We start from the raw sequence: 9,899 nt of genomic DNA on the forward strand, positions 1-9,899 counted from the left end.
GTTCTAGGATAAAGGACCCATGCTCTCTCCTTGTCCAGCTTTACCTGAGTTCTTGGGACCCTGCCCTCAAGCTTACCCAGCAGATGCCTCACCCACTTGACCCACTGACCTACTGACCCACTGATCCACTGACCTGGCTTCACAATTCGCTCTCTTGATCCCACCCTTCAATTTACCAACCAATGAAAGTTATCCATTCATTGAACACAGGACTTTATCTGACAACGATCTACCCTGCTTACAACTACACAATGTTAATTAAACTCAGGTAACCAACAAACGTTTGTAAGAAGAACATTAAGAAAATGGAGTCCCCATATGACATAAAATAAGTGCAAAATTAAAAAGAAATAGTTCTCTGGTTTTCAATGACTCAGTCACCTTGGAAGGAAGGATGGGGCACTGGGCACTGTCTGCTAACCTCCAGATAGACACTTTTGCCTGCACAGTGTTTACATCTGGGTTATAAGACATTCCCTACATAAGAGAAGCCTGCAAGCAATTGGTATTATATTTTTTTGCTTGTACAAAATGAGGCTTGAGGGTGCCACATGGTCACCTCTAACCTGTGCATTTGTCAGTTGATGTGATGGGAATGCTCCAGTGTCCAAGAGGCCACTTGGGTCCTTCTTCATCTGCCCTAAACCACGCAATCCAATTTCTCACCGAGAATCAATATTTCCACCCACACGCCAGCTGCCGAGTGACATCTAGATCAGCAAGCACTGACGCCAGGTGTTGACATCCCTGGCCCACTGGGTCTCTTACCAGGCCAAGGTCATTTTCTAAAGAGGGACTTTGTCCTAGTTTCTGCTTTTCTGTTGCTGTGATAAACACCGTGACCAGAAGCAACTCGGGGAAGGAAAGGGTTTAATTGGCTCAGTCTTCTGGGTCGCAGTCCATCACTGAGGGAAGTCAGGGTAGCGGCTCAGGATGAACCGAAGCAGAAAACAGGAAGCAATGTTCTTTATTAGCTCACCCTCTGGCTCACGCTAAGCTGGATTCCTTACACAGCCCAGGCCCACTTGCTCAGGGTTGGTGCCTTCTTAACACTGGATTGGGCTGTCCCACAGTAATCATCAGGTAATACAATGTCTCTGATCTGATCAGATCAGATCTTTAATTAAGGTTTCCTCTTCCCTCTTAACTCTCGATTGTGTCCACTGACAAGAAAAATCTCACCAGTACAGAGTCCTTTCATAGCTTTTGATCAGGTACAGAAATCTCACCTGTCCTTCCTTTGGAGAAGACTGAGCCATCAAAACCCGGAGAGCTATTTTTCTTCTTGATTTTGTCCTTATTTTATATCGTATGGGGGCTCCATTTTCTTAACTTTGCTTTTAAAAAGAAGAATAACAGCCAGATTTGGTGTGTATAACTTAATTGCTGCTACTTCAAAAACTGATGCTTACAAGTTCAAGTCCAGCCTGGGCTACATAGTAAGACCCCCCACCTCTACATAAATAAGCAAACAAATAATGGCAAGCTCAGGTGTGGTACATGTCTATAATCCCAACCCTGCGGAAGGCTGAGACAACAAGAGTGGCATGGGTCTCGGGCTAGCCTGGGCTACATAACTATACCTTTAAAAAAAGTTTCAAGTATTTGTATATATAATTAAATTCAATAAAATGAGCTCTAATAAAAACAAGTTAGGAAGCAATTATTTACACAGTCAGGAGAGTCCTCCGTATGTGTGTTCACTTCCTTGTGTGAGTGTGTCCTCTCTCCTTTTTGTTTTTGTTTTTGGTGGTGTTGCTCTTTTCGGTTTTTTTTGTTTGTTTGTTTGTTTGTTTTTTTTTTTTTTTGTTTTGTTTTGTTTTCAAGACAGAGCCCTGGCTGTCAACAACTTGGTTTGTAGACCAGGCTGGCCTCAAACTCACAGAGATTCACCTGCCTCTAGTATTGGGATTAAAGGCATATGCCACCATGACAGCCTCGCTCCCTCTTGTTGGAGACTTTGAAAATAATAAGCCATCTCTCCATGTCAGTTGGGTCTCCATCTGTTTTTCTTTTAAGAACCTGCAGTAGTCTCTTTATTCAGTGCTGGAAATTAAAACCCAGGGCCTCATACATGCTAGATACATACATGCCAGGTACATGCATGTTAGTTACATGCATGCTAGATACACACATGCTAGCTACATTCATGCTACATACATACATGCTAGGTACGTACATGCTACATACATGCATGCTAGGTACGTACATGCTACATACATGCATGCTAGGTACATACATGCTAGGTACATGCATGCTACATACATGCATGCTAGGCAAGTACTCTGCTATACAGCTTCTTCTTTCCGTTTGTTTGCATGTCAGAGCTGAGGTCTCTCTTTGTAGTCTTGGCTGGCCTGGAACTCCCTATGCAGACCAGGCTGACCTCATTCTCAGAGACCCACTTGTCTCTGCCTTTTCAGGTGCTGGGATTAAAGGTGTGCACTACCATGCCCAGCCCAGACTTCCAATGTACCATGATGCTGTGCAGCTAGCCTGAATGGCCCTTCCAAGGGCCCTACCCAGCACGCTTGTCTGCAATCCAAAAGCCTAAAATATCTTGCTTCCCTTTTCTTTACTTGTAAGACAGGGTCCCATACAGCACAGGCTGAACTCAGGTAGCCAAAGATGACACTGAAGTTGTGATCTTCCTGAAGCTACTTCCTCAGCGTTGACATTACAGGTATGTGCCACCATACCTGGTTTATGTGGCACTGCTATCAAACCCAGGGCTTCCTGCACGTTAGGCCAGCACCCTACAAACTGAGTTCTACCCCCAGCCTTTAACTATTTCCCACTTTTGGGACAGACCCTGAGCTCTGTAACCCAGGTTCACATTGAACTCACTATGTAGCCCAGGCTGGCCTCAAACTCTGCGTCCTTCGATCTCTATCTCTACCTCCAAGTCAGAACTTCTGTGTGGAAAGGAGAGACCACACCCAGCCACAAAAGACTTCTAAGATGAGAACCATTTGTTACTCTTTATTTAATGTCCCACAGAGCCTTCTGTTGGCAACTGGAATCAATCCCAGGTCCTGTGCATCAGGGACCCTGCCCTCGGGAAGCCTCTGCTCAGGGACCAGATGGTGCTAGCTGCGATTTAGCTCGTCAGATATCTTGGGCCGTTGTATGTTGTTCCTGGGACATTTTCCTCCAGCTTTCGTGTGCCAGTCTCCATCCTTCCATCTGCTGTCCAAGGTCACCTCCAGAAGACCCCATCTCTAAGACCCAGGGAGACTCATCCCATCACTTAGCTCTCCTCCATCCTGGCATTGGACACACTCTGAGTCCCTGTTTGATTTCAGTCTGTTCCCTATGCAGACAGAGAATAATAAACTAGAGGCTGCCTGAGAGCAGCCTTTTGCTGTGCCCCTGAGCCTGGAAAAGCCTGGAAGTGCTACTGGCTGAATGGATGAGGGGTGTCTTACCTTCATTTCCATTACAAGAGGAATGCACGGAGCCTTTGAGAGGGATCTGTTTCCCGCTGTGACCCTGTGGCCACTTGGGAACTGCTGGCTCACCAGAGGCTTCCAAACTCTTGGCCCCAGACCAGGCCACTGCAGTGGCAGGCTGGGGAATGGCAGACCGAGCTTGCTTCCTGGAGAAGCCGGTGTCTTGTGAGGTCCTGCTGACCATCACATTTCTCCTGCAAGGATGCCTTGTCCTTCCCCCAGGACCCCAGGCTTGCCAGCCGCTTGACCATAGCTGGGCTGTGTGCTCTTTTAGCCCAAAGGCTACCATGTAGCGCTTGCTGGTGCAGCGCTGGTTGGGGCAGCTGGCAGCACTTTTATCTTTTTGTTGTATCTGTTAAGAGCTCACCCTGCTTCCTCTCTTGAAGTTCCAGGAAAGGGATGGCACCCATGAGGACAAATGCTTCTCTTTTCTTATTCAAGGTCCCCACCCTGGCTCATGCCCAGGATAGCTGCTCTCTTTCTTCCTTTGCTCCCCACTCCTAGGGAACCTCAAACCAATTTTGGGTCTCTGTTTCCCTCCATCTGACTCAGACAAGAACCAAGTGGCTAGCTAGTGTACCTCCTTCTGCCCAAGGGTATTATCACAGTATTCTTCAGATACCCCCTCAATCACTTTGGCTGTGTGTAGAGCGAAGGCCCGCCCCTCAACACCCCCCCCGCCCCCTCCAGCTTGGTAGTTCTGACTCCTCAGCTCACCCACACTCTGTGGACAGTTGTCTTGAGGATCTAGTGGGACAGGCATTTCGGTCATGCCAATGTTGTATGTTTGTGAGCAAATGTTTAGAAGGTGCACCATGTGTATCCCGAGACAGGCGGATGTCCACGTGCCACCAAAGAAATTAACTAAAAATGATCTGAAACATATGCTGTGCTAGGGTTGTAGATAGCGTTTGTCATCAAGGTCCTGGGTTTTATCCTCAGGAATACGAAAGATAAAACCAGCAAACACATCTAAATACAGGAACCTAAAGGTTGACATCTATGCAGGTCAGGATGCAAAGCACACATTTCCCTGGCTGGACTGTGGTGTGACTCAGTGGTGTGGATCTGTGGTAGAACACTTGCCTAGTGTACATAAGCACCTGGATTTCATCCTCAGTACCACACACAGAAAAAAAAATCTTTATGACATTGGGTTGGGCTAAGTAAGCCTTCTTAGATAGGACACTAAGAGCAAAGACAGCAAAAGTAAAAATAGATAAACTGGGCATCATCAGAATGAAAAACTTTTATGTCTTAAAGGACACCATCAGGGAAGGTGAAGAGACCGCTAATAAAATGACGGAGACCGTTTGCAATCAGGGCTGCGGAGTGGGGAGAGCAGCTCGGTTGGAATGGTGCAGGCCTAGCGTGCACAAGGCCCTTACTTTAATCTTCCTCCAGTCTGCATGAACCAGGCCTGATGGTGCACACCTACAGCCCAGTATTCCAGGAGGCAGGAAGATGAGATATCCAAGGTCATCCTCAGCTACATAGTGAAGTTGAGGCTAGCCTAGGCTACACGAGGCCCAGTGTGCTAATGATATTCTTCTTTTGTCAACTTGATACAAGCTCGAGTCATTTGGAAAGAGGGGATATCAATAGTAAAAACAAGCTGAAATGCTTCCGTCAGACGGGCCTGTAGGCAAATCTGTAGGTCATTTTCTTGATTAATAATCCAGGGGCCCAGCTCACTGTAGTTGGTGCCATCTCTGGACAGGTCCTGGGTTGTATAAAAAAGCAGCTGAACAAGCCATGGGGAGCATGGGGAGAAGTGAGAGTTTTTCCTTCATGGTTTCAGATCTGGTTCCTGCCTTCAGGACTTCCCTGAGTCACAGACTGTACGACGTAAGCTGAAATAAACCTTTTCCTCCAAAAGTTGCTTTGGGTCTTTGGCATAGCAGTAGAAGGCAAACCAAGACATCCCGTGTCAACACAAATGAACAAAATGAGGAAGCAACTTACCTGACAGGAAATTTGTATTTAGAATATGTTGAGAACTCAGGCTGGAGAGATGGCTCTGCTTTTCAGGGCTGCTCTTCTAGAGGACCTGAGTTCCTCTCCTGGCATCCACCCCAGCTGGCTCACAACAACCTGTAACTCTAGTTCTAGGGATTTAAAGCCTCTGGCTTCTCCTCACTTACCCCGCCCCCACCCCAGCTACACACAAGACCTAGTGGAAAAATGGATAAAGACCCTAAATAGACATTTCTCCAGAAAACAGAGATAATAAACATGCGCAGGCCCTGGTCATCAGCATCGGTCTCTAGGGAAATGCAAAGCAGAATGACACGCAGATCTGCCTTTACCGCCTCTGGAATGGCTACAATCAAAAGTTAGATAATCACAAGTGTTGGCACAGTGCATGGTTCAGAGGGAAGTGTAAACCTTTTTGGAAAACCGTGGGGTAGGTCAAAGGTCAAACACAAAACTGCCTGCCCTGTGACCCTGCTGTTTTGCTTTGAGTACACCCAAGAAAAACAAACTCATGTATTCACATTAAAGCTTGTGCACCCACGTTCATAATTGCATCATTTTCAAGAGCCAACAAAGCAAAAATAATCAACATACTCAAGGTACACCCATGCAACTGAACATTACTTACTGGGGACCGGAAAGATGGCTCAGTGGTCAAGGGAGCCTGGTGCTCACTCCTGAAGGGGCCTGGAGTTTGACTTCCAGCACACACATCGGGTGGCTCACACAGCCTGTCACTCCAGTTCCAGGGAATCTGACGCCCCCTTCTAGCCTCTAAGAGCCACCAGGTGTGCATGCGGTACACAGACACCACACAGGCAAAATACCAGTATACATAAAATTAATTAATTAACTGACTAAATACATATTTTGGGCCAGGTATGATGGTGCACAGCTTTAACTCCCATTACTTGAGGCAGAGGCAGGTGGATCTCTATGAACTCAAGACCAGCCTTGTCTACATAGAGAGTTCCAGGTCAAAGGAAAACAAAACAAAACAAAACAAAACGATGGAGTCTAAAATAAGAAATATAGTTTGGGATTATACAAGTGTCCCTCTCCAGTCTGATATTCTTTATGGTTTTTTTTTGTTTGTTTGTTTTTGTTTTTTTTTGTTTTCTCTGTGTAGGGTTTCTCTGTGTAGCCCTGGCTGTCCTGGAACTCACTCTGTAGACCAGGCTGGCCTCGAACTCAGAAATCCGCCTGCCTCTGCCTCCCAAGTGCTGGGATTAAAGGCGTGCGCCACCAACGCCTGGCCAGTCTGATATTCTTAAATCACACACCCATTCCTTGGCTGAGTCAGAAACTATACCCAGATAAGAGCAAGAGAAATTCCTAGCTCTCAACTCCCACCCAAGCCCTGAAGATAAGGAGCCCCAGGCCAAGGAACTCCCAAACTGACAACTGTTCTCCGAGAAAGCCAGGAGGGAGACTGGGGATTCCTCAGATCTCCAGGCACCTCTGAAGTAAGACAGTGGCTTCTCTACCTAGGACCAACCCCTGGTTACCAACCAGCCCAAGGTAACGTTAACTGAGGTACCCTATTTAATGGTAGCGACAGGGAACAGAATAATCCCCACTTTACGTAGTCAATTTTATTAAAACGTAACAAGTCATTTGGAGATTTCTTGTGTGGGGATGAAAATGTCTACCCATGGTTGAGAAGACCGTACTACACCTGTTCTGTCCCTCCCTCTTCCGTGAGAAGCAAGGAACCAGCAAGTAGAGCCAACTTGGGGCATGGTGCCTGAAAATAGAAACTGCAACGTGATTTTATTTCTAACTCCATAGACATCTCTGTGAGTGATTCATCTCCCTGGGTTTCACATTCCATGTCTGCAAAGCAGGCTGAGTTAACCCCGACCTGCTCACCCAGGACGCTGGGTAATGGCTAGGAGACAAATTCCTCTCCCCCCCACCCCATGTGCTTTATAAACAGAGACCCTGGCATCTTCCTTACCCAGGGCAAGATAAACCAGGTGCAATCTGACCACGAGAACCCCTCCCCTAAAGGACAGTTCCCGCCCCCCCCCACTTCTTCCACAGAGCTTTGAGTACACCCCGTTACACAGTTTGGAGTGGGTAGTAGCAGCTAGCACAGAAAGGAGAAACTCCAGGCAGGCAGAGGTGCTGAGACTAATCCCAGCCCACACAAACAAGGTTTCCAGTGCTGATTCGGGGGAAGCAGTGCTCTCATACCTAGATAATTGTGGTTTAATGTGACTGGACTGTTTCTATGAAAAGAGTTATATAGTTCACTTCAAACCAGAAGGCACAGGGGTAGGACGGGATGTGACTGAGGGGAAGATGAGGGGAGTTAGAGACAGGTCAGTGGTACAGTGAGGGCTCTGCAGGTGTGAGGACCCAAGGGTGGATTCCTAGCACCCACACTATAAAGCCAGGCATGATTGCGTATGGCCTAACATCCAATCACTAGAGAGAACAGCCAAATCGGCAAGCCACTGTTATTGAGACACTGACTCAAAATAAGGTGTAGAAGCTGGAGAGCTGGCTCAGAGGTTAGGGGAGCTTGCCGCTATTACAAAAGAGCCAGGTTCAGTTCCCAGCACCCACATGGTGGCTTCTAAGCCTGGTTTCAGGGGATCTCTTCTGACATCTACAGGCACCAGATACACACATGGTACACATAAATACACATAAAATAGAAAATGCAAAAAAAAAAAAACTGTAGAAAGATAGACACCTGACAATCACTGACCGTTGGCCTCCACACGTGCACATACAACACGCAGACACACAGACACAGATGAGGAAACAGTATGGAGAAACAAAGCAATTTGCAGTAGTGTGGGGGTCACATCCCAGCAGAGTAGTTATGATGACAGGCTTGTTCCTCCCCGAGTTATAGCCCCACCACACAGGGGACACACAAGCTGGTCACAGCTCAATGGGTTTGGGGATATTTTAAAGATGTCTTCAAGATAACTGGACATGACTTCCTATGATGGATGGGCTCATAGAGATCTGGGGAGTATCCCTCTGCTCATCTTAACCTCTGGGCACCTGTCTACTCCTGTCTGTACTTTATCAGGCTCTAGGGAATATGGGAAGGGCTCTAGGCTAAGAATCTTGCCATCAGCTCAATTCAATTTGCCTGACCCCGGCCTTAGACTCTCTTGCTCACTGCAGTTCTAGAGGTGATCCAGAAGGTACCTGGCCCTTTGCCCCATGTCCCACCTCAGATTCCACCCAAATGCGACCTCTATCTTTGGTGTGGCTCAGCAGTCTTCTTGTGGCCGCTGGGTTCCATAACAGTGAGCCCAGCTTCCCTTAGCTGTCCACCTTTCTGGAACCTCCTAGAACTTCCTTGCCCAACATCCCATTCAGTGATCATGCCTGTTCGCCTCACTTGGCCCTTCCGGTCCTGCCAAATTCGCCCTTATACTTGGACAGTGACCATCATGAAATAAAAGGCTGGTTCGGTTTCTCTCACACCAGAGTCCCCTCTCAGAGGTGATCACGCAGCCTTTCTGTCAGTGGAGTGTCTGGGAGGAGTGTCTGAAAAAGGAGCAGAGTTGCGGTGTTCCAAGAGTAAAGATGGACACCCTCTTCCAAGATGAGGCCCTGGGCAGCCTGGCAGGTCAGGGCAGCCTGTCTTCATTACCCCAAAGTTGCTTGGGACCTGCTGAGACGAAGGACCACAGAGGGAAGGAGCTGGACCTCTTCAGTGTCGGAGTCATAAGGCTCGCTGTAGGGTCAGAATGAAATTAAGCATGAGGGTGGGGGCAGGGCACCAAACGGATAGAGGTGTGATGGAGCCAAGAGCTGAGATGTCTTTTAAACACCTGCTACTCTCTGAAGAGCGAGCGAGCCGTGTTTTATTTCCTGTCTTGCTTAAAGCCACACAGGCGCAGGTTAAGCCTCATCATTTGACAGTTAACTTCCGGCCCACACTTCCACTACCTTAATTGTACAGAAGAGCACAGAGTCTCAAGACCATGTACGTTAGCGGGTGTTAGATCTGGAGCTGACTGGTGAGGGTGTGGCAAATGTGTGCACTCCCAGCGTTTAATTCACTCCTCTGGGTGGACCAAACTATTCACTACAGATAGGGGAGTGTGAGGTCTGGAGAAGGTAGGGAACCTGTTTCAGGTTCCAGACTGCAAACGAGAGACACTGCTCAACCTCTGAAGCTCCTCAACCACACAACCACTTTCTCTACCACTAGCATCTTTAGGGGTACACGCGCGTCTCCGCGCAGCAGGGAATCCCTGCCACCCAGGATACAACCGACGTGGGGAACGCAAGGCAGGCAGGAGCCCAGGAGGAGCAGCTGGCCTCAAGGGAAGCACTAGGAGGCTCCGCCTCCGCCGCGCCCGCGAGCTAGGGGGTGTGCCCACGCCAGAGGCTCCGCCTCCTCCGCGCGCGCTTCGCCCCAGGTCCTATTGCGCGCGCTCCCGGTGCCGGGCGAGCGCGGCGCGGGCCCGCGGTGGCCTGAGGCCTGCCCGC

Source organism: Arvicanthis niloticus, chromosome 5 (genome assembly GCF_011762505.2).
Source record: "Arvicanthis niloticus isolate mArvNil1 chromosome 5, mArvNil1.pat.X, whole genome shotgun sequence".
Classification (NCBI taxonomy): Eukaryota; Metazoa; Chordata; class Mammalia; order Rodentia; family Muridae; genus Arvicanthis; species Arvicanthis niloticus.